Source organism: Hyperoodon ampullatus (genome assembly GCF_949752795.1).
Source record: "Hyperoodon ampullatus genome assembly, chromosome: 7".
Taxonomy (NCBI): Eukaryota; Metazoa; Chordata; class Mammalia; order Artiodactyla; family Ziphiidae; genus Hyperoodon; species Hyperoodon ampullatus.
Window position 1 is genome coordinate 49,306,931 of NC_136920.1, and position 17,257 is coordinate 49,324,187.

General features: G+C 37.8%; 1 protein-coding gene across 19 annotated transcripts in view; it reads left to right on the forward strand.

Annotated features, from left to right (window-relative positions):
- Nucleotides 1–17,257, forward strand: part of DLG2 (discs large MAGUK scaffold protein 2) — a gene marked incomplete at its 5' end in the record, with an annotated part of 2,112,028 nt that overhangs the window by 1,426,458 nt on the left and 668,313 nt on the right. The gene's annotated exons all lie outside the window — the stretch shown is intronic.

Consider the following 17,257-nt stretch of genomic DNA (forward strand, 5'->3'; position numbering starts at 1 on the left):
ATCTTGCATTCCACATTCTGCATCCTAATGTGTTGTCTTGTGAAAATGTACAATTGTGTCTTATACCCTGGAAATTTCTAACAGCACTCACAATGAGAATATTAATGAAATGCTTGCAGTGGAGGGCATGGAGACAAGCAGACCGAATCACCAGAATGTTCAGTATGTAAACTACATTGCCAGGATTTGGAGAAATGAATAGGAAAGACAAATATTCAGTGAGCTTGTATGATACTCTTTTCCTGTTGTTTTCATTATAAATGTTTTTCTATACATTTTAAGATATATTATAAAATATTTTCATTTATGTGATATTAATACTATCTTCATAACTACCATTACCATGCTTTTTTTAGTTTAAAAAAACAAGTGATGGATTTTAAAACCTCCCCCATAGAGAAAAACATAGCAACCCTGCAGAGCTCTGCCAGTGTGTTGTTAAGACCTTGGCATGGGTTTGACAAATTAGCGAAATTCTGTGTACCATGACCCTAATATATAAAGATATTTTACAGAAGAACAAAAGAAAGGCCAAAGACCACCTAGAAAAAAAAATGAGTGAAAGGTATTAACAGGACATTCATCAAGAAAGAAAAGGCCAATAACATCCAAAAACCTGCTCAACCTTGTTATTAAACAAAGAAAACAATGGTACTAAACAGTTTTTGTCAACCCCATCGACAAAACATTTAAAAGAAAGGTTAATGTTCACTGCCATTGAGTGGGTCTGGAAATTGGAGTAGCCATGAAAGAGCAGTTTAAAAACATGGATCAAAAGCTTTAAAATGGACACTTTTTGACCCAAGAGTTATACTTATAGAAATACACAAGTCTACAAAGAATGTTCATATTGGTATTGTTTATAACAGTGAAGACTGAAAAAGCCAAGTATTTAATAATACATTATTATATGTCCACATAACAGAAAATTGAGTTATATTAATAGTATTTTAGAAAAATATTTAATTACAAGGGTAGGAGGTCCAACCAGACTCTATTATTAAATTAAAAATCAAGTTTAAAAATGACATTTAAATATAATCCAATAAATACAAATAAAGCTATATATGAATAATACACATTCACAAATATTTACATAAAGCCTGGAAGGATATACACCAAAATGTTAAAAGTGATTAACTCTTCTTAAGGATTTTTGGGTAGTTTTTAGTTACTTCTTTTTGTTTATATTTATTTCCTACACTTTCCATAATAAACATGTAATACACATATATTAAAAAATAAAAATGTAAGTATTTTTCCTAAGCTATCATTCAAGCATGAACTCAGACTCTAGATCTACATATACATGTATTTTTCCTTTTCAGTTTACTGATAATTCACTTTCCTGAGTCAGGGAATTTCTCACTTCCAGCCTAATCTTTACTGTGAGTGGCTTTAAAAAGAAATTTACATTAAAAGTTAAGGGTTTGACAGATGCGTTCTTTAAAACTTACATTATGAACTTTGATAAAATTTTAAAGGCATGTTAAATGGAGAAAAGTGAGGTTTGTGGAAAATTAGCCCCAATGAGAAAAGAGAAGACATTTCTCCTTCTAAATTACTAATCTTCTCTCTGGAATTAGCTACATAACTTGTGGGATGCAGTGCAAAATGAAAACGTGAGGCCCTTGTAAGTAGTAAGAATTAAAAGATGGCAACAGCAGGAGCCTTCTAAATGTAAGACCTTGTTCAACTACACAGATCTCATGTTTATGAGGCCAACCTCTCTGTCTCTGAACCCCACACATATATACATCTTGACTAAAACACCATTTAGTTACCCTGGCTTTACAAGTCGGAAATAATTAGAAGCTAACATTGGTGTAAGGTAGAACATTCTCTAGGATTCAGACAATTGCGGGTTCTAGTATGTGTTCTGATGCTTACTTGCTTCATGAGACAGCTTGCCATCTCACTTCCTTTACTTCCTGCCCTAGGGTTCCTGATCACACTCTGAACCTTGTGGTGGCCATTAGCTGTACGCCCTCCAAGGCCTCTGTGTCAAGCATCATTTTCTCAGAACACCACCTCCTCTCTGCCCTTAACATTTATTCTACTGCCCCCACTCCAAAAATTCTTCACCCCCGTTGGGACCTCGAATTATTGATTTCACCATTTACCTCCTGTTTTCACCCTTCTTTATGCCCTCCCCTTCCTCCTCCCCTATAGCATATGTTTTCTGGTCCCATCACTCTAATTCTCCTTCTCGCATGCTCAACATTTTTTTTCCCTCTCTCTTTTTTTGTGTTCATCCAGCAAACTCTCAGCCCTTGTTAATCTACCCTGGTTAGACCTACACCTTCCTACTTACTCCATGCCAGCACCTGTGTAACTGAACATAGCTAGAGAAGCACCTAGTCATCTCACTTTAAATTTATAACTATTAGTTTCAAATGAATGCTCAAAACACCCAAGCATTTCTTTTTCTTTCTTTTTTTTTTTTGTGATACGCAGGCCTCTCACTGTTGTGGCCTCTCCCGTTGCGGAGCACAGGCTCTGGACGCGCAGGTTCAGCGGCCATGGCTCACGGGCCTAGCCACTCCGCGGCATGTGGGATCTTCCCGGACCGGGGCATGAACCCGTGTCCCCTGCATCAGCAGGCGGACTCTCAACCACAGCACCACCAGGGAAGCCCCCAAGCAATTCTTATAAATTTCTTTAGAAGAATCATTTTCTCTTTCTCTGGGACAAAAGTTTCATATCTCATTTGCTTCCCTCAAATCTCAAAAAGTTTCATATCTCATTTGCTTCCCTCAAATCTCAAACTCTCCCTCCCTCATCCTCACTCTTAACTATTGATCTCTCTTCATATGGCCTTGAGAAAATCCAAGCAATCAAATGAAAACCACCTTACTTTCCTACGACAAGGTTCACTAGTGTGCTCTCCCCGTTACAATGAAGGAATTTTCCCTGCTGCTTTCCAAGGCCAGCTCTTCACCTGTGACCTGGTCTCCATAACCTCTTATCCATTTAAGGACTTTGCTTCTGGAGTTTTCTCCTCTCTCTCCTGCAATATCAGTTTCTCTCTTGCTTTTTCCCAGATAAATTTAATTTAGACATGATGTAATATCTCTCCTCTTAAAGAAAAACTATGTCCCTTGACCCAATGTTCCCCACCATTATTGCCCCATTACTCTATTTTGCTTAACCAAAAATCTAGGGAAATTGTCTATTTGCATCAACTCCACTTTAGTACCTCCTTTTCTCATTTTAACCTATTTCATGTTTTCATCCTCACAGTAGTCCTAAAACAGTTCCTATCAAAGTCACAGCAGGTTCCATCTTGCTAAATACAAGCATCAGTTCTCACTCCTGACTTCTCAGCAGCATTTGATGCAGCTGTCATTGCCTCCTTCCTCAAAGATGTTAATTTCTTAGCTTCCAGAACAAAACACTCTCCTGTTTATTTACCATGTCTTCAGTGCCCTTTCTCAGTCTCCTCACCAGCTCTTCCTCTAATTGTTGGAACACTCCAGAAGCCCAGTGCACAGACCTCTTCTTAATCTCTCCTCATTCCCTTGGTGATTTCATCCAGACCCATGGCTTTAAATACCAACTATCAACTTCAGATTCCCAAATCTGAAGTCATGACCTCTTTCTCACACTCCAAATGTGTACAGCTAGCTGTCCAGTTGGCACCTCTCCTGAACATTAAGAAGATATTCTAAACTCGATATATTCCTAACAGAATTCATGATTTCCCTGCACTCACTATCCTTAGGGCCAAAGCTGCTTCTACCCTAATATTCGTCATCTTAACTAATTGGTTCTATTATTTTCCTTGTAATTCAGGCCCCCCAAAACAATAATAATATCTAAGAGTCTTGTATAATTACTCTTTTCCCTCAGTATCCAGAACAAGTCCTACTGGTGCTACCATAAAAATATATTTCAAAACCAGTTGCATCTTACCACCTGCTCTGCTGAATCCTGGTCCCAATCAGTATCATCCCATGCCTGAACCACTGCAATAACTTCTACTTTTGCCCATTCTTCTCCACAAAGTAGCCAGAGTAATCTTTTTCAAAATATAAACCAGATCATACCACTTTTATTCCTAAAACCCTCCGAGAGGTGATAATTACACTCATTATCATCACCTACAAGGCTTTATACAATCTGACCTCTGCTTCTCTCTCCAATATTATGCCCTAACCATCAACTTCTAGAACATTTTCACTTCAGCCATACTGACTTTCTCATCAGTCTTCAAATGTCAAGCTTTTCTCAACTCGAGGCCTTTATATATGGTATTCTATATGCCTGGGAAAGTCTCCTGTCAGCTCTTTATAAGGTTTGCTCATTTCATCATTTAAATGTCAACTCAAATGTCTCCTTCTCAGAAAAAATCTTTCCTTTGTACCCCACTTAAAGTAGTGCCAACTTCCCTATCACACTTTTTTCCTTTTCATAACTTTATTCTTTTATAATTGTACTTACTAATATCTGAAATTTATAGTACTTGTTTACTTTGTTAACATCTATGTCCCCCCTAAATATATACTATATACAAATATATAGTCAACTCTATATCCAATTTGCCTAGAAGAGTATCTGGAATGTAGTATGCATTTGGTGACTATCTGGTGGATGATTGGATTATGCCTGTGCTCTGTCTCTAAGTACAGTGAAGTAGAGACACATGGCCTATATTTGACTCCTGTCTCTATCACTTGCTGGTCAACTTACTGTGAGTTGAATACTTAACCTTTCTGCGCCTAAGTTTCTACGTCTGAAAATGAGGCTAAGGTATTTGTAATCACCTCCTAGGACTCTTGTGAGTATTACATGAGTTAAGATAAAGGTTTAGAATAGCATGCATCATAATTATTCTTAACATTTCCTTTACGCTAATGTGGTAGTTCTCACAAGTGTTATTTATCAGGATCAATGTGGAAGCTTAAAACCTAGCTTCCCAGTGTCAATGAACAATTTACATTAATCTAACAAGAACTCCTTTCATACCAGCTTTCCCTTTTTTTTTTTTCTTTTTTTCTTCCCCAGTTACTTTGTTAGATGTCAGACATCCAATGATGAAGTTATGGTCTTTGCTATATGTGTTTGCAGCCTACACTTTTTCTACATTCCATCTCTATAACATTTATTTTAGTAATAAACTAGCCACCTTTAGTAACATCCCTGTGAGGTGGATATTACTAACTTCATTTAACACATTAAGACACTCATAATTTAAATGAGTTTAAATTAAACTCAGAAATTAACTCACTTGTCAAAAGTCACAATCTTAATAGAAATGGAACTAGGATTCAGCCCCATACCCCACAGACATGAAAACCTAAGCTCATTGCCACTAAGTTAAACTGCACCAAATTAAGCCCAAGTGTTTTTTCTCCAAGAAACTTTTCTTGACTTCCCCTCTTAGGAAAGGTGCCCGTTCATAAGTTAACACAAGGAGAGAATTTCTCACACTAAATGATGAATAAAATGTCTTTCCACTGATCTGTGAGTTCTCTGATGGAAGGAATTTTATTATAGTGTTCTTTATATTACTATGATGATATAAAAAGAAAAGGGAAAGCCACTGGACAATTTGAGGACAAGCTGATGACTCCTCTCCTAGAGCATCACTGGTCAATGCATTGACCACTTGCCACACATGGTGAATCCCACACATGTCTTCTGTACATTTAGGTGTTGAACACTTACTGAACAAGGGCATTGGGCACAGTCCTTGTTTCATAAAATTTCACCACCTGGGGGAGGACACAGAGAAGTAACTAGGCAGAAACCATAAAGAAGAACAGAATGCTGTGGCTACCTGGCCCAGAATGGAGTACTTCCCTGAGGCATTATACCTGAACATGGGTTAAGAAAGGTGAGAGGAAGCTAGCCATGGAGAAGGGAGTAGAAGAAGAGGGCCTCTCAGGAAACGGCAAATGCAAATGTTCAAGGGTCCATGGAAAAATAACATGCTGAAGGAACTGCAAGTAGTTCAGGATGACTGACTGCATTTCAAGGTATGAATTAGGACTCGGAGAGAGAGAGACCAGGCTGGAGAGATGGAGAGGACTGGGAATATAGATGCCTTGGGTAACATTTAAACTTAAGTTTTAAATTTTATCTTGAAGGCAGTAGAGAGCCTTTGGAGAATTTTAAGCAGAAAAAGTGACATAATCATACTTGTGGTTTCAAAAGATCACTTTAGCTGCAATATTGGGTGTACATTTCATGGGATTCAGGAGATGATGCAGGTATGCCATTTAAGACATATATTAATGGCTAAATTCTGTCAATGGTGCTGAAAGAGGAGATGATTCAAAATATGTTAAGAATGTTAGAGGAACAGATTCTGTTCTTCTATGGGAAAATGGATGGGAAAATGCTAGAGAGAGCAAGGAACTCAAAGATGCCTAGACAATAATCCAAGAAATTCATTAATACAATCTGGGCCTCTCAGCGATGGACACCTGTGATATTTCAAGCCTTTCTGACACCCTCAGCTCTTGTGACATTAATAAAGGTAGCTTAGTATAAAGTTCATGCCTCTGAGTGACTTATCCGTTATCCATGTATGAAGTTAATAAGTTATGTACCCCTAACATGATTTGTATCAAGAGAAGCTAGTTGACCCAGCATGGATAATAGATTCATCATGCCTTCATAACCCTGACCAGCATGCATGTCTACAATTTAGCAGAGATGTTGAAGTGACTATCTGACCATCTGCCGACCCCTACCCCCAGCCACTAAAAAAAATGAACATTTGCAGTGCTTTCCTGACAGCTGCGCAATTTATGACCATGTGACACTATACAAATGCTCTGTCTGACAAGTCAGGGATATTCTTTTGCAATTTAAAAAAAATCAAAGCTGAGCCATCTTCCCAAATATAAATCATTGACTTTTGTTACTTATTATTTGACCCATGCTAAAATAAACAGATTTATAGGGCAGAGAAAAGTGACTGATTTATTGCACGCTGCAAATTCCTACAGATGAACCGAGTTTGGGGTATAAGGTGGGTAATATGGGAATTTTTTAAACAGTATTTGTGAACTTCAGGTAAGAAGTGACCCATTAAAGTAGTCTACTGGTGGACTTTCCAGACTCATCCAGGTATCAAATTAGTTAGAAATTCATTGGATGTCTGAATCACTTAGGCCAAATTTATTTTTCTTACACTATTGAGTTTTCATGAAGATGAAAATTCCTAAATTCAATTGGAATTAAGGGTCTATTGCTTCAAGTAATGTAGAGGCTTTAGGGTTTCTAAATGTCTGATTTTTTTTCTGGGTCTCTTTAGCTATTTCAAATTAGTAGTAACAGGAACAAAAAGCCAGAGTCCTGAAGATATTTCAGGGGGTTTCATATAGTCAGCTATAGCACAATCTTATTCTATTTTAGTTAAATAGTTTTTAATGCTAGATAATTTTCTTAAATTTTATGTATTTCTGATTATCAGTGTATATTTTAGTGTGTTTGAAATATATGCACACATATGTATATTTAAGGACATAGATACCATCCAAACCTAAGTGTGTATTTAGATATAAAAACATTTAATATGTATGAATTTTGATCAAAGTTTTATTGGCTTTGTGGAAGGTATTGCAAGATTTATAGAACAAAAGTAGATTCACATAAACAGTAAAAAGGAGCAATCTTTGAACTCAGACCTTATTTTGAATCCAGAATCAGCCACTTTCTATGTGACCTTGAACAAGTGACAACCTATTAAGCCTCAGTTTTCTTCATGATGAATGCGACACTGATATCTATTTTACAGCATTGCTGTGAAAAATAGAAATAACATATGTAAAATGCCTAAAATAGTTCATAGAACAGCATAGATTCTCAGTATTATTAGTTTTTATAAAGTGAATACTCACACCTTTATCTAAGCCTCATTATTTTTAAAGATGTCACTGTTGGTATAACTTCAGGCTATGATTCTATGGCTAAGTCAAGTGGCAAATGTGTGCTTTTCTTTCATGTGGGCATGTGTGTGTGTGTGAGAGAGAGAGAGAGACTGTATTTATGGTAACTGATAAGCTTCTTAAGTAATCTCCAAAATGTATGTGTGCCCAATTATCAATGTGTTTTTTAAGCATGTTAAGTATATAAAAGGAGTCTGCCCTGAGTTTGCAGCCATAGCTTCCTCTAGAATAACCCCACACTATTTGTAGCTCTAGCTTCCCTTCTTTGTTAGCTCACAAGAATTTAGTTCCCAGCTAGACAAACAGAGTGTTTTCTTTTGTTTTCAATAACTTCAGGCTATGATATTTGCTTCAGATGCTCTAATACCTCCTTAAAATATTTTGTAGAGATATAGTGAGCAGCTATTCTTTTTGTTTGCACATTGCAACTTGGAAGAAGAACATCCTCCTTTGGGGGAACTGCTCCTTGCCCCATTCCAACCACATCCTTCTGGGAACAACTGCCAGTCACAGTACCCATGGTCATACAGTTGACTGGTCTAGTGCTACTCATTGGATTTACCAGGCAAGCTAGTAAAAAATTAATATAGATACCTGAGCCATGCCCTAGACCAAATAAATCAGAACCTCAGGAGTGTGGAACATGAGAAATCTTTACTTTTAAAACTTTTCTTAGGAATTTGATGTACAGTTTACAGACTGATACCTGAGCCAAACTGAGCCAATAAGAGTGCTCCTTGGGATTTTTCACCCTGGAATTTGGGGAATGAGAGGTGCTGCATTCCAGCTGGGCAGTATAGCTGTGAGATGTGAGGTGTAAGAATGGCTGCCATATGAATTTCCTGCCTCATGGAGTAAGCTCATCTGAGAAAATGAGGCTTCCTGCTGAGAGAGCCAGAGACAGAAGATAACAAAGAGGGAGAGAAAGCGAGAGAAAGAACTGGCAGCATCCAATTTCTATGTTATATCTGTCCTAAAGACCCAACCAGACAGCCACTCTGTTTCCAATGGCTAGATGAGCCCTTCCCTTAAATTCTTCTTAGCCAGACTAGTTCAAATCCATCATCCATAACTTGCCAACAAGTGGACTTATACAAATGTATCTTGGTGTTGTATTTTAGTTATCACTGTGTGGAAGTTGTTGAATAGGTCCTGCCCTAGCCTCATGCTGCCATAGCCTGTTCTCAAAATAAATGTCACCTTGCTTGGATTTATCTTCTCTAAATTCTAATTGTGCCTGTTACCGCTGAGGTAAGGTCATAAAGCAAAGCTCTCCGGTAGAGAACGTTGTTGGCAGGTTGCAATAAATCTAATACCCTATAGCTTACACATACCATCCCCTTTAAAGTAACCCATTACTGTGTTTCAACTCCCAGAATTAAAGAACAATTTACAAAAAGTGGCAAGTAAAGAGAATGCCTAGTGACAGGTCTATGAATTTAGGTCTCTACTGTCTAGAAACTTTTCTGGTTTGGAAACTAGCAAGTTTTTGTACATGTTTGCAGTGTTAACCACTGGCCTCAGATTTCAGAAAAAAATTGACTGTTAGAAATATGGTTTACAGACATTTGGGTGGGTCATTAATCTAACTTTTCTTTAGATGTAAGCATCAAAGTCTCAGGATTGAAGATCGCCTGGTAAACATACTTCAAAAGCCTGATATAGATGAATTGGCACAAAATGCATTTAGCTGAAATTCAGCTGCTGTCTCCAGCCTTCTCCATTTTCTTTATACCTCCCAGCTGATTTATCTCCCTTCTTTCACCCCACACACTGTCACCAGAGTATTAACAAGTGCTCTCTCCCAGTTCCTTAGTCTGAGCCTTAGTGCCCTCACATCATCTAAACTGACCAGTATATTTTCTTCTGCGAACCACTTGTTATACTATCACCCCTATCTTTTTTCAACATGGCTCTTGATTATTACAAGCACATCTGATGCTAGTGTAATGGTACTTCTAAAACTAACAGCTTTTAGATGAAATCTACAATGGAAAGACTTGCACGGAAATGACAAAGCTCCATTGTTCCCAGTTGAGTTTTCTAATCAGAGTAGATCTATTTTCCTGACTTGTATCAACAAGGTGTGGATAGTTAAGGAGGTTTGGCAAGGAAAGCTCTAACTCCGGGATGCCCTGAGACTTCAGAATCCTGATGGAGATACTAGATCCTGAGACTACTGGAAAGCAAAGACCCAAGGGGCAATACAGGACGGGGGCCCAGCAATCACACCTGAGTCACTAAACACTAGATCTTGAGAACTGAAAAGCTGGGGATTTTATTACTTGCAACTGAACAAACTCTGAGTGATATAGCTCTATTTTTCTGTAGGTCAGCTATCAGGCTAGTAGCAAATATAAACTGAGTCACTCTTAGTGCTTTTTTTCTCAAACACTTCAACCACCTCCGGAATTATCCCATAGTTCTATGGCCTTATACAGTGACAAGACAACCTACACATTGTTTGGCCATGTTTCCTCGCAGGTGACTACTGCAACACCCATAGTTCCTCTCTGAGTTGTCCCTTTCAGTCTGTCAGTTTCTGCTACACCTTTCCAATATAGTGGACATTTGTCAGTTATCTACCCATTTCATTCTTTTCACCCCTTCCCTTTTACTAACTGCGCCCGGATTTTAGTTCAGATGTCTGCCTTCTCCCACACAACCCATGTACTGTGATGGAAGCTAAAGTGACTCTGAACTCAAGGGGTAGGTCCTTATTGATTTAAGCCAATGAGCACTGATAGAGGCCCTTAGCCTCCATCAGTGGTGACTATGCAACCTAATCCAGTACAATCACAGTGAATTCTGTGACTCTTGCTTAGAATTCTGAGACAGAAACCCACTCTTTTCCATGGTCATGAAGTGAGGGAGCCTATAGCTCAGATAGTAGCTTGGAGCCATTTTATGACCAGATGAGGATTCCAGCTTTAGAATGAAGTACCATTTTAGATGGCAGAGTAGGTAAATGGGGTAGAAAAGTCTTGGTGACTTCTTGAGACCATGAAGCAAACCATCTCTTAAGCACTCCTTCTGAATTTTTGTTAATCTCCTTTATTGTGTTAGCCAGTTTAAATTGTGAGTTTTGTTACTTGCAACTAAACAAATCCTAAATGACATAAATGGGTCATGAGACTCTTTAGGAAACTGTTTAGGGCCCCATCTTCTTAGACATGCCTCAAAATCATTTATCTTTGAAAATTATTCTTTCTCCCTTCTTATTCCAGTTCAGTGAATCTCTCCCCACCCTGTCCCCCTCCCCATTGGGGAAGCCTCACGCTTATTCCCTCTGCAGAGGACTCCTCTTCCCCCTTTTACTTCCTCCAAAAACCCTTTAATTTCTTCAAAGGGCTTAGGTTTTTGGAAACAAAAGCAGGGAGATCTTTGCAGGCTGCTTCTGATTTCAACTCCCTCTTACCTCCCCCTACAATGAATAACTGCTTTAATGGGGAGAAAGGAAAAGGAAAAATACAGGGAGAAGAAAAAAATACTAGTATCTCAAAATAGAGATACATAGTAGGAAAACTAAAAGTTATTTCAAGCATTTGAGAAATGATTAGAACTAGTTAATTTAAAAGCTTATATTTTATCTACTTAGCTTGATGAGCTTGATGCATTTTTATACTTTCAAATCATCTATCCTTTGGAGAAACAAAATGTACATAATATGAAAATTTTCATAGATACCAGAACCTCCAAGATGTATTACCTAGTTTTATAGTTTAAAAATGTTCGGTCTGTATAGACTCAACATAAATTAAACAAAGCACATTTAGTCATTGAGTAGAATGTCACCTTGCATTTAATTCAGGATCACCAACTAGGTTCTATTCCTAATATTGCTCTTCACACCCTTACTATTTTTGCCTGAGAAGCTCTTGCTCAAAACCCAGCTTATGTTTTACCTCCTCTGAAAAGTGTTGTCAAGTTCCCCAGTCAGAGTTAGCTTATCCATCCTTTTCATCACCTCAGGGCTTTCTCATCGTCCCCTGTGTTAATATCCTGTCTACCTTTTATGTAAATTTTGAGGCCCTTAGAGGCTAAAATCCTTTTAATTTGGCATTTTATATCTGGCTGTTTTTAATCACTAGAATAACAAAGTATATCACTAACAGAATCACTAGAAGAATATTTAAGTCTTTTGACAAGATGTAGAGATTTGCTTCTCATCCTGATTGTGTGTGTGTATACACATACATATATATATATATACACATGCACGTACATGTATAAATTTTATGTACATTTTGTGATATATACATTTCTTTCATGTATTTGTATTTACATGTGTTTGTAGATGGATGGATAGATAGATAGACAGATAGATAGACAGATAGACAGACAGATAGGATCTTCTTTTAAGCCAGAGCCGATGCTCATGCTCTTACTAATGCTGGTGCCACACTAAGTGTATCAACATCATTTATTGAAATTTTTAGCTTTGTATGTTACTTACTCTTTTTTGGTTATCTCAAATCTTAGCCATTAGTCTATTACATAAGTTTTAGGGCCTCTCTTTTATAGAGAAGCAAACTGTAGGTCAACGAAGTTAAGGCATCTATCCATGGTCACAAAGCTAGTATATGGCAGAGCTGGTTGATTGGTCTTCAATCACTATGAGGTGCCATCAGTAAGCGTGAAAAATATGGAAGACTTTTTGGAGTAAAATATTCTCAGACCAGCCATGATATATTCAGGTTACCTTTAAGGTTTATACATTTATCAAAAGGAAACACTAAGCCAAATGGCAAAATGGCTTAGGTTAGCATTGGAAGGCTGAAAGCAGCTTCAAGCAAAAGATGAAGACAGTCATAGGTGGATGGAGATGCCTTTATTTCTCTGTAGGATTATTTCTTAATGTTTGAGAAATAAGCCACACCCATCTCCCCTGATTTACTTAAACTCTACTCAAAGCTCAGTAATGGTACCCCAACTTGGGAAAAACAACAACAAAAATGATACCACATCTTGCAAATTTAGCACTCTTCTACTTCAAGAAATCCAATTCAAGCAGTGTTCCAATTGTGCTTTTAAAACTTCCCTCTTGAAAATATACCCAGGTTTTACGAAGCTAAAATTGGTGAGGTTGGTAGTTCTACTATGCATACAGTATTATTATTTCATTCAATTGATATACACATTCTGATACATCTCATACTTTAAGATTACTTCATTATTTCCAATTGTTTTTTCAGATACGTCTTTTCATCCTTCAAACTATCCTGTGAATTAGGAAAAGAAAACTTGCCACTCCTCATTTTGCAAATGAGGAAGCGAAGGCTCAGAAAATGTTGCCATAGGTTTCCCAAGGTCACTCAATACAGAGCAAAGCCTGGTCTAAATCACATCTTTAACTTCCAGCCTTGCTCTTTTGTCTCCATCTCTTGCTGTTTGGGTTTTGTTTTAACAGCAAATCCAAATAATTGGCCTATCCAGGTAGAACAAACTAAAAATATCAAAATGTGGTCATTAATTTCTAAAACTAAGAGATCAGAAGAAAACTTTCTCTCATGTCAAATTGGATTTTAAATCACCCCAAATCACTTAAACTTGCTTTTCTTAAAGCAACTATCATAAGTGTTTAGACTGATGAGAAGCACTTCCGAATACCAAGTTTTTATCTTCCACTGCCAGTACGTGGGAAAGACACTTTAACCCTCTAAAGTTTGAACATCACTCTTTAATATTTCTTATATTGATTTGAATTCTCTTTTAGTAATTTCTTCCAAACTATTTTAACAACATAACAAGGTATTTCAAGTGTGGGCTTTACAGCCCTTTAGCCTAAGATCAAACTGTGGCTTTACCACTTACCAACTTTGTGAATGGGACCAAGTCACTGAGCCTGTCTGTACCTCAGTATACTCATCTGTAAAATAGGGATGATAATGATACCTCTCTCACAGGATTGTTGTGAAGACTAAATGTGTTCATAAATATAAAATGAGGTACTTAAAACAGTGCCTGGCCCTAAGAAGTACTATATAAGTGCTAGTAATTATTATTATTACTGGTCTAGTTCTCTTCGTGTGAGAGGCCTTGAATTTTAACAAAAAAGGAATCAACATCTACTTTGTCCCTGGACTCTTTCTTCTGCAGAATCACCACTACTCCCCTATTTCTTTAATTGTTCACTCAACAAGCATTAATTGAGCATCTCTTCTGTGACAGGTGTATTAGAGGCTGTGAATAAGTGATAGGTGAGATAGTCTCTGCCCTCAGAGAGCTTAAGAGGCAGTAATGGAGACAGACATGTGAATGAGAGTCATTACTTCAGGGAGATCTATCTACTACTGTGGAGTGTTGACCAGGCTTGTCATCTTCTTGTTTTATACAACTATCTACAACATAAGCCTGAAAAAAAGAAAAGTGCTTTTCATACTTTCCTGTGGTAAAATGAAAACCCAGGCCTTTGCACTGACCGCTTATTACAGCGAGTGTTTCTTAGTTCGTGGTATGTTTCTCTGTGTCTGCGTTCAACGATAAAATATACAAGTGGCAAAGTATTTTGTGAGGGCTATTTATTACTGCTTCAAAATTAAACTCATGTCAGTGTTATTTAACCACCTTCTCTGCAAACATGTTACTTTAGGGACAGGCTGTCTTCAGCCTGGGCTGTTCCAACAGAAATTACAACACATGCTTTTCAGAGCAGTCTATCATTTTGGCAGTGCCTACAAGGATGCCCTTAGGTGAATGGACCAACTCCTATGCCAACACTTGAGGATGCAGTTGAAACTCAGTACACTGCTTTGCTTGTATCACCTATGCATCACTCAGATTTGGCTGTTCTTCTGAATAAGCAGGGGGTTTCTTTTTCAAATATATAGAAAAATATTCTGGAAATCTGAACTATGTGATTCAATTTATTTGTGTTACTTTATGTAATCTTTCTTGCAGCAACTCTATGAAGTAATTATCATCATACTATCTTGCAAACTGAAGCACTGAGTGATAGATTGATGTGTCCAAGATTGCACAGCTCGAAAGGGGATACAGCAGAAATCTGAACTGAGATGGGTTCAATGCTAAAGTTTCCCAAAGAACCTCTTGCTCTATAATTTCAGTGTCTCTCCACCCATGGTCAAGGCTGCCTGTGCTGTTGTTTCACATGGCATGGTGATTTTCCCTTTGGAAAGCTTGGCATTTGAACAGCTGATGTGAGGATTCTTGCCTCTGGTTTCCAAAGCGATGTTTCTCAACTTGAACAGAGTGTCTGCATTTGTGCTCAGTGGGGAAGGAAGAGTAATGACATTAATGACATTAAGTGAAGGCAGCACTGACTGCGAAATCAGTTACCTTTTAAATCTCAGGGTTCTTGAATTAATGAATTAGTCTTAGAAGGCTGTGTATCATTCTTGGAATTCTGAGAAAAGAAATTGAGTATTAACCCAGTTCACATCCATAATGCACAATTTATAGTCACATGCAGACTCAGCCATATGGTGGAAACATTCTTTCAGATTATTTTATGTTGGTTGCCCCACATACAGCAGGTCTTCTAACTGACTTGTCTTCTGTGATCAAAATAATAAAACATCTGTTAATAATAACCTTGAGAACAAATTGGTGTTTCCCAATCTTGCTTGAGCTATAAAATGTCTACTGTAATAATGAATACAGGATGTGGAGACAACATTTTAGATGCACGTGTGCATGTGCACACACACACACACACACACACACACAAGTTGATCATGTCACCTCAAAAAAGTATGCCCACCAGCATTGCTGAAACCTCATTCACAGAAACAGCTTCACTGTGAATACGTGGGGCTGTTTTTTTAATGGTAGAAATATGGTTGTGAGTTCTTAAAAAGTCTACAAAAGGAGATTAAATAACCATACTTAGGCAGTTTCTTATGAAGCATGTCAAAACTGCATAGTTTAAAAACCTCAAGAGAAAGTTGAGCCTTCTGAACATTTATAAGCCACCAAAGAATTACCAAGGCCCCAAACCATCACAGAATTTCCTGGCTGTCTGGTAAGTTGCCATAGCCGACATAGTTGCAGCCAAAAACATAGTCTGTGCTGGAAAATCTGTGATTCTCATCACAAGCTCCCCCTTGCACATACTGGGCCCAGTCTGGTTAGAAAGAAAATGTGGAACATTTTGTAGTGTTTTTATTTCTATTGTGCCCCTCTCCGTTCAGTTCTGTCCTTGGTATGAAGTTTCTTTGGGCAGACCAGAATCCTTAGTAGAAATTCCAAAAGAAAAATTCAGTGAAACATTTCCACCTTCTGCTTTAGATGAGTGTAGTCAGTACAATAGACCTTTCAGCTCCCAGCAACTTTGAATCTCCTGTTTTATTGGGCCTGAGTGGAAGTGCACTAAGTTTTAACAAGTGCTGTTACCCACTTGCCTTGCCACATAGAGCCCTCCAGAGACTTTGCCTTGACCGTAAACACAAATTAACTGTTAGCCAACTGCAGAGTTCCTGACCCAGTGTTTCCTGCCATACATTAGCTGAAAAATCTCAGTTTGAACCAATTGTTTCCTGTTCATTATTCTGCCTCTTGAGTTCACTGTTAAAATTTTGCTCATTGCCCTTTCCCAAGTATACCAAGCCATATCCTTCACTTCTTTAGAAACTGGCCCACTAAATGAACAGAATAGTTTATAATATGCTATTTACTTTTAACATACATGTGATGATTATACTAATAATAGCTCCTAAGTATTTGAGATATACTATTGAGGCCTCCATTATTTTATCTGAGCTCTACAACAAATAACCATTTAGCTTTTTTTATCCTCGTTGGGAAGATAGGACAACTGAAGATGATAGTAGTTAAGTAACTTGGATTTAAAAATCATTGCTATTCTGGGGCCAGAATTCAGTCCCAACTCATTTGATTATATCTGTGCAAGTCCTGTTTCTTGCTATAAACCTATGTGGTAGCTGTTATTAAAAACCTTATACAGATGAAGAAACTGAGTTAAGGGATTTACCCAATGTTCAGGGTTTATTTGAAAAAGCCAGGGAGAAAAATCATGCACTGTGTATCTCTAGAGCATTCTAGTATTATCCTTCTCTAGTATTCTCATCTTGGGATTACCATCTATTTAGCCAGAAAGCAGCTCTTACTATTTATACCTAAGCAGCCACTGAGTCAATTCCACCTCTTTAATCCCTTTCAAATCCACCTATTTTTCCCCAGACACACTACCTACTTCAGGCCACTATCGTCTCTCACCAGGATTACAGCAGCCTCCAAACTGGTTGTTATGTCCCAGTCTTTAGCCCCCTTCAGTGCATTATCCACACTGTAGCCAGTGTGATCCTTCTTACCCTAAAACATGACTGTGGTACTCAGTACTCCACATTGACTTTTAGGTAAAATCCAACCTTCTT